This window comes from Pseudonaja textilis, chromosome 5, assembly GCF_049901715.1.
Source record: "Pseudonaja textilis isolate UNSWEBS1 chromosome 5, rPseTex1.2, whole genome shotgun sequence".
In the NCBI taxonomy this organism is placed as follows: domain Eukaryota; kingdom Metazoa; phylum Chordata; class Lepidosauria; order Squamata; family Elapidae; genus Pseudonaja; species Pseudonaja textilis.
Window position 1 is genome coordinate 66,455,387 of NC_141994.1, and position 12,442 is coordinate 66,467,828.

General features: G+C 41.0%; 1 protein-coding gene across 2 annotated transcripts in view; it reads left to right on the forward strand.

The window, feature by feature from the left end:
* SOX5 (SRY-box transcription factor 5) overlaps positions 1 to 12,442 on the forward strand; it is a 1,005,438-nt gene that overhangs the window by 434,125 nt on the left and 558,871 nt on the right. The gene's annotated exons all lie outside the window — the stretch shown is intronic.

Sequence of the window (12,442 nt, forward strand, 5' to 3'; positions counted from 1 at the left end):
TGTGGACCATGTGGGTGGCGCATTCTTTTGATCCCATGCAGCCTGGATTAATTGCTTTGGAGGGTGCTTGGGGGGGTGGGGGTGACATTTCTCTGCGGACCACCAAAATTTTCTTGTGGACCACCAGTAGTCCCCGGCCCACTGGTTGTCGACTACTGCTCTAGATCATTTGTTCACTCTCTCTCACCAATATAAATCTGTGACAATTGATGAAGTTGATGCATGCAACTAGACAACAAAACACAGGTAAATATCCTGATATGAACATACCTGTGATCTGTGGATTGAGTTGCCTCTGAACTGTTCCTAATACAAAAAGGGGAGAAGATAAATGAATGGAATTAAGAAAAGAAAATGGAAATCAATGGGGAACTGGGCATGCCCAGAAAACTGGCTTAGAAATAAAGATAAAATAATGGGTATATTAGCATTCCTGCTTTTAGATTTGGAAAGAAAACCACATGCTTTTCTTCATTTGTTTGGATTTCATTTGCTGTATTTATATCATTCCTTTCATTCAGGAATTGTAGGCTCCACCATTGAGAGAAATGGAGATTATATATATATATATTCTTAAGTTTTCGCGGGTACTTACATGTATGGCATTCAGCTTTGTTTGGGTATTTTCCCACGTCATTGTAGTTGTGCTTTTAAAGTTGTAGCAATGTTTCGTCACAGACGAACACACTACAGAAGCCTGATGATGGCAGATGAGATTCTGTTGAAACGTTGCTACAACTTTAAAAGCACAACTACAAAGACGTGGAAAATACCCAAACAAAGCTGAATGCATATATATATATATATATATATATATATATATATATATATATATATATATATATATATATATATATATATATATATATATATATATATATATGTTTTCTGAGGTTCTCACGGGTATTTATATGTGGATCTTTGGTTGTTCGGGTTTTCTCCCGCGTAAGATTCGAAGTATCTAGGCAACGTTTCGATGAAGTCTCATTCATCATCTTCAGGCTTCTGTCTCCGGCTCTGTGCTTCTCAGAGTAATGTGAGATTGCAGCTGCTTCCTCCTTTTAACTGCCAGTGGGGTGGGACTTGATTGGGTGGGGGCTTGGCTGTGTTCTGATTGGGTGGGGGTGTGTTCTCATTGGTAGGGGTTTGGCTGTGTTCTGATTGGTTGGGGGTTAGCCGTGTTCTGATTGGTTGGAGGCGTGTTCTGTTCAGGTGGGGGCTTGGTTGTGCTCAGGTTAGTCTTAGTTGCTGGGGGATTTGAGCTGGTGAGTTGTGATCTTGCTGTTTGGCTTCGAGTTCGTGGTCCTTCTGCATCTTCATAGTAAGAACTCAATCAAAAAAGAAGAAACGACCTCTTCCCTGGTCCAACACCTCAAAGCCACAGGACATGAAATTGATTTTAAAAATACCAGAACTATCGCCAAAACCGAACACTTCAACAGCAGAATAATCAGAGAAGCCATAGAGATAGAAAAACGCCCACACAGCATGAACAAACGAGATGACACCTCCCGCCTTCCAGCCATTTGGAAACCCGCCCTCATGAACAGACGAGTACCTAACATGAAGAAGGACACCAGACCCACACCCATGAGAGCCACACAAGATGCCACCACCACACTTCCATGTAGAAAACAGACTCCCACCCACTCAGAAGATGAGACACGACCATGGACCAGAAGCTGCACGGCAGCTGCATCACTACCCACTTCAAACCCCTCCGAGCCATACATGAAGCAAACCAACACCCACTATGAAGATGCAGAAGGACCACGAACTCAAGCCAAACAGCAAGATCACAACTCACCAGCTCAAATCCCCAGCAACTAAGACTAACCTGAGCACAACCAAGCCCCCACCTGAACAGAACACGCCTCCAACCAATCAGAACACGGCTAACCCCCAACCAATCAGAACACAGCCAAACCCCTACCAATGAGAACACACCCCCACCCAATCAGAACACAGCCAAGCCCCCACCCAATCAAGTCCCACCCCACTGGCAGTTAAAAGGAGGAAGCAGCTGCAATCTCACATTACTCTGAGAAGCACAGAGCCGGAGACAGAAGCCTGAAGATGATGAATGAGACTTCATCGAAACGTTGCCTAGATACTTCGAATCTTACGCGGGAGAAAACCCGAACAACCAAAGATCCATATATATATATATATTTGTTTTCTTAAGTTTACAATACACAAGCCTGATGATGGCAGATGAGATTCTGGCGAAACGTTGCTACAACTTTAAAAGCACGACTACAATGATGTGGGAAAATACCTCAACAAAGCTGAATACCATACATGTAAGTACCCGCGAAAACTTAAGAAAACAAATATACATATATATATATTGGTGAATCTAAACTGGAGACTAAGACATACAAAGAACGGTTACGGGAACTGGGCATGGCTAGTCTTGTGAAGAGAAGGACCAGGGGAGACATGATAGCAGTCTTCTAATATTTGAGGGGCTGCCACAGAGAGGAGAAAGGGGTCAAGCTATTTTCTAAAGCACACCTGCAGGCCAGACAAGGAATAATGGATAGAAATTGAACAAGGAGAGATTCAATCTGGAAATAAGGATAAACTTTCTGACAGTGAGAACAATCAATCAGTGGAACAGAAGTTGCCCTCGGAAGTTGTGGGAGCTTCATCACTTGAGGCTTTCAAGAAGAGATTGGACTGCCATTTGTCAGAAATAGTGTAGGGTCTCCTGCTTGGGTGGGGGGTTGGACTAGATGACCTACAAGGTCCCTTCCAACTCTGATTATCTGTTATCCGTTATCTGAATCCCTCTTTCGGTCTTAGCCCAACATTTCTCAGGTCAGCTGTTGAATCTCTGCAGAATTACGATGTAGGGAATTGAATGCATTTTTTTTTTCATTCTGTGTGCTGAAATACTACTTTGCTTTCTTGTGCTGGCAATGTTCCCATTGATTGCAATCTACTTGGGATTTTTATTGTTAGTTAAGACTGCATGGGCATACTCTCTAACAGCAACTCTACTGAATGATGCCTGAACAATGCAAAATGCTTTTGTTATGGCATAGTTAATATTATTTTTCAGAGGGTTTTCTTTTTTAAAAAACCCTCTGAAAAATAATATTAACTATGCCATAATTCCACAATGTGGAAGAAAAGCATTCCAGAGTCCGTTTCAGAGGTGTTTAAACTACATCAGTCTAATCGTTCTCAAATAATACAATATTGTAGCATTTTCCTCAAAAACTTTCTGTCCAGTCCATGAAGAGTTCCCTAAGAAAACTGCCTTCCAAAAATAAAAGAGAATATAAATTAAACCCTTTCCTCTGGATTCAACCTTACTACAGTACAGCAATCTTGTCTATAGTAATGTAAAAATCACAACTGATTGTTTGATTTAACAATATTTATAAGCTGCTTGTGTAGAGTACCTTGGTTCACAATACAATAAAAACAGTGGTGGGATTCAAATTTTTTTATTACCAGTTCTGTGGTCGTGGCTTGTGAGTGTGGCGTGGCTTGGTGGGCGTGGCTTGGTGGGCGTGGCAGGGGAAGGATACTGCAAAATCCCCATTACCTCCCCACCCCACTAACCTGCATTCCAGCTCCATTCTCCTGTGCAGGGCAACCAAAGAAGACCCAGCCGATCAGCTGGGACTCTGTAGGCAGAAAATAGATGGAGTTGGCTGGGCCAGTCAGATGTGGTATTGGCCAATTCTCCAAACTACTCAAAATTTCCGCTGCCGGTTCTCCAGAAATGGTCAGAACCTGCTGAATACCCACCTCTGCTGAGCTCCTGTTAATTTCTTGGCAAAATTAAGGAAGTACTTTGCTGTATCTACCCTTAAGATTTTATTTTTTGACATCCCATCTATCATAATGCAAAATTAAGCCAATCATTGCGGTCATTAAGCGAATCACTATGGATTATTAAGCACAAGGTTACGTCAGTATGATCTGCGACTTTCCTCCAGCTTCTCTGTAGACTTTGCTCATTGGAAGCCAACTTTGAAAGTCACAAATGAATCATGTGATTGTGGGATTCTGCAATTGTCATAAATACAGCACTTTTTTCTTCTTCTTTTCTTTGTATTGTTTTTCACACTTATGCCGATAGCATTTATGGCTGCTTTTTCCTTCTTCTCTTAATTATGCATCATTTGATGTTTATCTTCCATTTCTGTGAAAGTCTGTAATAAAAATCATATATGAAAAAAGTAAATGCACTCTGATATCCAAGCACCTTAATTGCAATTGTATGGCTGAGGTAAAGTGGCTGTGGCTTTTGAGAACAGGTTGTAAAATGTTTTTTTTTTTAGCATTGCTGTAACTTTGGACATTCGCTGAATGAGTAGTTAGTAAATGAGGACTACCTACATAAGAACAGTCCTTTAGTCCAGGGATCTCCAACCTTGGCAAGTTTAAGGCTTGTGGACTTCAACTCCCAGAATTCCTGAGCTAACATGACTTGGAGAAGGAATTCTGGGAGTTGAAATCCACAAGTCTTAAAGTTGCCAAGGTTGGAGACCGCTGCTTTAGTCCAGCATTTTGCATCACCCATTAGTCAACTGGTGGGTATCAAGAAAGGTCATCAGCCTGGATTAAAAGGCTGGGCTTCCACTGTGCTTTTGAACATCTGGAATGTAAAGTGTCTTACCTGCTATAATAAAGGAGGCAAACATAGCCTGATTTACCATTCCTTTAATCAAGCTTATATTTTAAAGATATCTACATTGGCAACCCCCACATTGGATAACTTCATGTTTCCCAATTTAAATGCCTTTTCTATAAAAATAACTCCCTTTTGTTGGTGCTAAGACATCTGCTTTTCAATAAATAAGTATCGAAATATGGGACTGAGTCATTTTCAATCTATTTAATGATTGGGTTACCTTTTTCTAAATGTTTGATGACCTTTATTCCCTTAGTGTTTCATTGATATAGACATGGAATAGCTATACCCTTGATAATGACATTTTTCCCCTAATATCTGATTATGCAGGTTTGTATAACTCGTGCCCTGAGTAATATGTGGAAATCTAAATTGGTATTTTTGATGTCAAACTGCTGTGTAATTTTTTACATGGTCTAATATTTATGGGAGTCTTGTGATTAAGATGTCAGATATGAGTCTATTTTCAGACACAGAAACTCACTAAGTGACTGTCTATGGCAGACTTGGCAACTGTAAGATTTGTGGATTGTGCTGACTGGAGAATTCTGGGAGTTGAAGTCCACAAGTCTTAAAGTTGCCAAGTTTGGGAATCCCTGGTGTGTGGAGAGTCTCTGTCATCTGGGTCATGGTTGTCCCAACTTCTTTTTCTTTTTCAAAAAGCAGCGAGACTTACTTTGTTTTTCCTTGAAGACATTTCACTTCTCAACCAAGAAGCTTCTTCAGTTCTTCAGAGAAGAACTTCAGAGAAGGTTCTTCAGAGAAGCTTCTTGGAGAAGAAGCTAAAGGTCTGGGTGTTGTTCCCCCATTCTACTTACAACATCCCACGTTCAACTGTGGCATGTGAAGAATTAATCCATGCACCGTATGACCTGTCCTCCTCAAGTCAAGAGGGAGTGTGTGTGTGTGTGTGAGAGAGAGAGAGAGAGAGATGGAGAGAGAGAGAGAGAGAGAGAGAGAGAGAGGGAGAGGGGGAGATGAGTTTGTGACTCTTTTGTGTTGGTTGACTCTCATTCAGGCACAGACTCACTTCACAAATATAAGGGAGAGAAGACCATCGGAGCTCCTTCACTCATTTGGAGTCTCTTGTTTTTTTGTATTATGTCTTTCAGATTTCAACCACCCTGTCTCTCTCCTTCCTTCCTTCCTTCCTTCCTTCCTTCCTTCCTTCCTTCCTTCCTTCCTTCCTTCCTTCCTTCCTTCCTTCCTTCCTTCCTTTTCTTCCTTCCCTTCCTTCTTTCCTTTCCTTCCTTTCCCTTCCTTCCTTTCCTTCTTTCCTTCCTTTCCTTCCCTTCTTCCTTCCTGCCTGTCTGCCTGCCTGCCTGCCTGCCTGCCTGCCTTCTCAGACAACACCGTGTCACACAAGAGAAAGTTATAGGCCAACCATCTGCAAGGTCAACAACATCCTTAGGCCTAACCATTGGAGAAAACACAATCTCCTCTGTCTCCTTAACTAGCTGCATGCCATAGAGTTTCTCCACCCTTCTCTGCACAATTATTTATTTATTTATTTATCGTTGTCCACGCTGCCTCGGGAATCACAAAGGCACCTATGATTAAGGCCCCTATAATCATCCTTCTCTCCTCCCCCCCCACCTCCCCCAATCCTTTCCTTGTATGGCCTTGTAAATAACTTTTTGGGGGAGCCAGTTTCATTCTAAGCTCCAACTGGCTTTGGCGCAAGTACTTTTTTCTTTTTCTTCTTCTTTTTCTTCTTCTTCTTCTTTTTTTTTTTTTAAAAAAAATCCTCCCCTACTCTGTATATACAGTATATTAGCGCAATGGAGATCATTATGTGGTCTGTATTTGAGTCATTTTTATTTAAGATGCCAAACAATAAGCTGTTGATTGGAAGAACAAGAGGCGAACAATAATGTTCTGTGTCACATAATACACCACCATTTTCCAGCTTTGCTTTAGAAGGGCCCTCTTTATTGTTTTTGTATAAAAATGGTTCTTAGGAGGAGGAATATTTTGCTGAGGTATGTCATTATTTTGCAAATTTCTATTATCTCATCATGTTGTCTTCATTGTAAATTGCAGCTAATTAGGAACCTAGTTAGAGCCCCAGCTTTGAGGCTGGCTTTTTGTGAAACGAGAGCCCACCGATTACCGCACTACAAGAGAGGAAGGAGAGAAAGAGGAGATTAATCTTGTTACCTAGGCGACTCTCGGTTCCATCTGCGAGGAACAATACATTTTTGTTTCCTTGGCTCAGTTCAGATCTGTTTTGTTTAGGGGAGAGAGGGAGGGTGGGGGAAAGGAGGAAGAGAGAGAAAGCGTAGCCCTATAACAATGTGGAATTCTGTCTCGTCCCAGCTTACTGGCCTCAATTCCTCTAAGGTTTGGGGTCTCCAAGGAGGGGAAAGATGAAAGAGATAAGCCCCAAAGTTGTCAAAGGTCATGACCTTGCCATACAAAGCCATCAGTTTTCCTTCTAAATCCCCAATTCCCCCCCCCTCCCCAAAAGCACTTAATGAAAATAATATACTGTGCTTCTGAACACCCCTGTAGTCTTGATTGAGGCTGAGATGGTGAATTTCAAGAATGGTGGAAAACTTGGGGTGTGAACATTCTGGAGATGGGAAGGCTTGAAGGTCATTCTGAACCTTCCCTTCCCTCTGATTTGCAACTTGTTCTCTCTTTTTGGCTCACAAGGTGGAAAATGGGACCAGAGTAGACACAGATGTATAATGTTTGATCTCTCCATCTGCTGAGTGAAGTCATAGATTTTATGTTAGTCAACGGTCAAAGATTTTTTTTTTCTCATATATCAAAGTTCTGAATTGTTGCAGTGGACTGTTGCACTCTTCTTTATGAAGATTTCCTTGGAGAAAGAGAAAAGGACTCATAATCAAATGCAATATCCCTTCACTGAAGAACGTGGAAAGGCTTGTGAGCTCCCTGGTGAATTTACTAAAGCTCCCATTCTTCCATTAATGGCTTCTCTAGGTGCCTCTGTGATTGTGAACAATGCTCCTTTTCTTGCATACATTGAGCAAATGCCATGATAGCAATTAAAAAAAATCTATGAAAGTCTGAAATTCGTTGGCTTCATATTAGGTGTGTAAGTAGCACACTGAGAAACCATGGGAATGATCATCTGGCTTTCAGCTTTCTCTAATATCAGAACCCAATAAACATGGAAAGGTGCAGTTGAGTCTTGCAAAGGGTAAAATTGGTGTAACTATTTTGGAATGCAGAAACACATTTGGGGGAACTAGGCTGAACGCTGTTCCAAAGGTCCTTTTCCAAAAGGCAAATGGATTTTCTTGGCTTTTTTTTCTTTCTTAAAAATATTTCGCTTCTTATCAAAGAAGATTCTTCAGAACTCTTTTAATGAAAAAAAACCCAAGAAAATCCATCTGCCTTTTGGAAAAACATCTTTGGGACAACCATGATGCGGATGATTGAGAATTTTCATGGACTTTTAGCCTAAATGCTGTTGTCCTGTATCTCCTCTCTACCCCCACCTCACCCCTAGAAACAATCAAAATTATTTTACAAGAAGCCTTCTGGATTGAATCTCAATACTCAGCTAATAAAGCCAGTGGACTACGGTGGTTTAGATGCTGGACGGAATGGTAGAGAGAGAGGTTCAATCCCCCACTATTTACTGAGTTCAGAGAGGGAGACGTATTCTGTCCTACTCTAACTACCATTGGGCTATTTTTCCGCAGATAAAATTAGGGGAGATTCCCCACCAAATGCCACTTTGAACTCCTGAGGAAAAGGAGGGATAAAATGCAGTAAATAAGTAACATCTAAGCAGCCTGGGTGGGCCGCAATGGCTCAGTGGCTAAGACGCTGAGCTTGTGGATCAGAAAGTTCGGCAGTTCGGCAGTTCGAATCCCTAGCACCGCGTAACAGAGTGAGCTCCCGTTCCTTGCCCCAGCTTCTGCCAACCTAGCAGTTCGAAAGCATGTAAAAATGCAAGTAGAAAAATAGAGACCCTTTTGGTGGGAAGGTAACAGCGTAACCTACAGCTGGAAATAACTAGCACGGAGGTGCGAGGGGAACTTTTACCTTTACCTAAGCAGCCTGGCTCTCATAAGAGCTGCTGATCGTGCATGAGAGTTGAAGTTAAGTGAAATGTGCTTTTCTGTTTGGAAGCACGTTTCATGTTGCCCCTGCTTGTTTTCTTCTTGGGAGAGGCGTGCACTTGAGCAAACTGAAGCTTTAGAAGTTACCTATTTTTGAAATTAAAAACAAATAATGTTAAAATTTCAGCTTTGATGTAACTCTCGTCTTCAAAGTGTTTTGTAATTAAGAGTTAGGGAGAAGGGTTGCCCATCTATTAAGTATTTTAGAATCAATATTAGAAGTGCTGTACGTAGAGTTTAAGATTGGCATGTGTTGTTAGAACTCTCTGAACTAGGTTTTTGGATTGCAGATTTTTTTTTTATCACAAATGTGGTTTATTGGTTACCAAAATTGTATATATCTTGCTTTTTTTAAAAAAATAATAATTATTAGATATAATCTTTAAAAACATTGAACGTGGTAGACTTCTTTGACATTCATTTTTGTTGTTACATATTATGTTAAGTACTCTTTAAAAATTATACATTTATATACAAATTTATATATGTATTTATATAAATTTAGATACATATATACATTTAATCTTTATACATTTTAATTCCTTCTCATTACCTTTCATATAATCTCTCATATCCTTCCTTACTGCTCCTTTAGTCTTTATTTCATTTTGCAAATTTCCTTTCATTTCCCTCCAGTGGTAAAATATATTCCATATTATATAGTATTCTGACTCATCTTTATCTTTCAATTCCAATGTCAACCTATCCATTTCAGCGCATTGTAATATCTTATCTATATATCTTGCTTTTATGGTGATTACGTATATGGTTCGGTGAAGGAGTTCTGTGGTTGGCAGTTAATTTGTGTGTTGCTGATTTGGTTACACCTTTTGATTTGTCCAAAAGGTAAAGGTAAATGTCTCCCCTGTCCAGTCATATCTGACTCTAGGAGATAGTGCTCATGTCCGTTTCTTAGACAAAGGAGCCAATGTTGTCTGGCTAGCATGGCTATACACAGAGGCGCACAGAAGAACTGTAACCTTCCCACAAAAGTGGTACCTATTTATCTACTCACATTTGCATGCTTTCAAATTACTTGGTGGGCAGGAGCTGGAGCAAGGAATGGGAGCTCACTCTGTCATGCAGCACTCAGATCTCAAACCAGGGCTATTTATCTATAGATAGGTTAATATCTATATCTGTGTTGATTGCACCTTGATCAGATTACCACACTTCTAAGTATTCTCCATCTGACTTGTTCTAAAGATTCTTCTATTTCTCCTTTGAACTGATGTCTTTGATTGTCTATGTGGAGAGAGATTAGTAATGAAGTAGTGAATTTTTTACTACTACCATAGTTGATACTGATAGAAAACTCATTTAATCTTCTGCCTTTTTGTCCTATGGCATCATCTTTTAGGATCTTCAGATGATAAACAATGATCTACTTCCATGCTACATCACACAGATAGTCCTCAACCTCTGACCACACTTGAGGCCAAAATTTCTGTTGCTAAATGAAATATTTCTTAAGTGAATTTTGCCCCATTTTACAACATTTCTTGCCACAGTTGTTAAGTGAATCACTGCAGTTGTTAAGGTAGTAACATGGTTGTTAAGTGAATTTGGCTTCTCCCACTGACTTTGTTTTTCAGAAGGTTGCAAAACCTGATCCCAGGATCCCAGGACACTGCAACCATCATAAATATGAGTTTAGTTGCCAAGCCTCTGAATTTTGATCACATGACTATGGGGATGCTGCAAGTTTGTAAAATGGTCATGTGACAAAGGATACAGCAACCGTCATAAATACATTCCAGGTGCCAAGTGGCTGGATTTTGATCATGTGATCATGGGGAACGTTGCAACAGTTTTAAGTGTGAAAAATGGTTGTGTCACTTTTTCCAGTGCCACTGTAACTTCCCTTTACATACAAGTCAATGCTCTCAGCATTGCTGATTACCTGGGGCGTGGCACACAGTCAGATAAGCAGTAAGAGTCCCTTTATTATCTCCAACTTTGCCCCCAATGTTCAGGTTACCTTCTGGCTGGAGAAAAACTCTCCGAGGAACAGCCTTTGACTGCAGAAAATTAAGACCAAAACATGAGCAACACAAACTGTAACTTAAAGTCCAAACAAACCAAACTGAAGTAATTCGTTCAGCGGGGCAGAAGCAAGAATCTCAGGCTTGAAGGCATGGCAAAACTCACATAGTTGGGAAGACACCAGGAACACAGATAAGCCACGACAACACAGGATAAAGTCACGTTTGCTCCCAGCAGCCTGTCTTTCTCATCAACTGTTTTCCCAGCTGTGGCTAATGAAGGGAATCAGGGCCCTCTCCTTCCTCGTAAGCCATGCAACCCACATTGCTCTCTTCTCTGTTCCTCCCTGCATGCCTTAGGATGAAGAGGGGTGGGCCTGAACTCCCTCTCCATTGCTCTATCTCTCCCTGCTCTGCCTAGCCAGATTTTGCCTTTCCCCAGTCTCCTCCACAGCCAATGGAGCCACAGTCCCACTCCCTGTTAGCTGTCTGGCTTCCTCCTCAGATTCAGACTCTGACAGGGGCATGACAGCATCAGCAATTGGCCAAAAGAATTAGAAAACAGGCATTATTACATAAGTGGGACACAATTAAACTTTTTCCCATGCTAGCTTCCTACTCTTGCGAATCTTTAACTGCTGATTTAGTTTCCCAACCCTTCGAGCATCTATATGGTCTCAACACACAACATATAGTCAACACCATTACGGCTGTTGAAGTGATTACACCTAAACCCAGGATGAAAATTGCTGATGCCTATTTCTATCCTGGTCTACAAAGTCATCACATGGCCTCTTACATTAAAAACACTGTGGATTTGAAGTGTTGAAATGATGGTGATACCAAAAAAGCAAACGCCAAGCACCCTTTACTTTTATTCTTCCTGCCCAGGAGGGTAGATAATACTGAGCATTCTCTCCACCTCTCTCTCTGTCTAACACCACTCAAAAGGATTTCCCCTTTACATGCTGATTTGCACATACACAGGTATTCACAAAGCCAACTACTATTAACTAGCGAGCAAATGCAGAGACCGAGACACCTGTGTGCCAGATACTCACCAGCTGGGTATTGTAATCCCTCTCTAGACCGAAACACGTCAGCTGCTAGGAAAACAGAAGTCTAGTCAAACTCAATACAATACATACACACAGCACAATATATTCCATACCCCACCCCTTCTACTTCTGTCTACTCTGTTTCTGTCCATTATTCCCTTTCCTTTTCTTCTGGCTCTTTGATCTTTCCATTCTTGTGTGAACATGCACATTGCTAGCATTTCCTATCTTCTACGGCAATGACCGTGAATTGGAATATTAATCCCCGAGAGCATTCATTTAGGTCAGTGGTTCCCAACCTTTTTTTCGCCCTGCACCCCTAAAGAAATTTCACTCGAACTTCTCACCCCCTGAAATTTAGACTTTAGGAGCTACTGAATGCGTTAAATATATGGTAGGATTGAATCTTTTCAGCTATGTACGTGACGGCCACTAAATAACGATACTTAACTCTAAAATGAAAATAAAGTTAATCCATTGCATAATAAATAAAAATGCCAACATATAGCCAATATCCTATTATTTACCTGGACTTTTCTCACGCCCCCTGGAATATCGTCTCGCACCCCCAGGTTGGGAACCCCTGATTGTGGTGTTGCTTTTCTCAATGGAACCAACCTTTCCACGTCGAGAATCTCCATC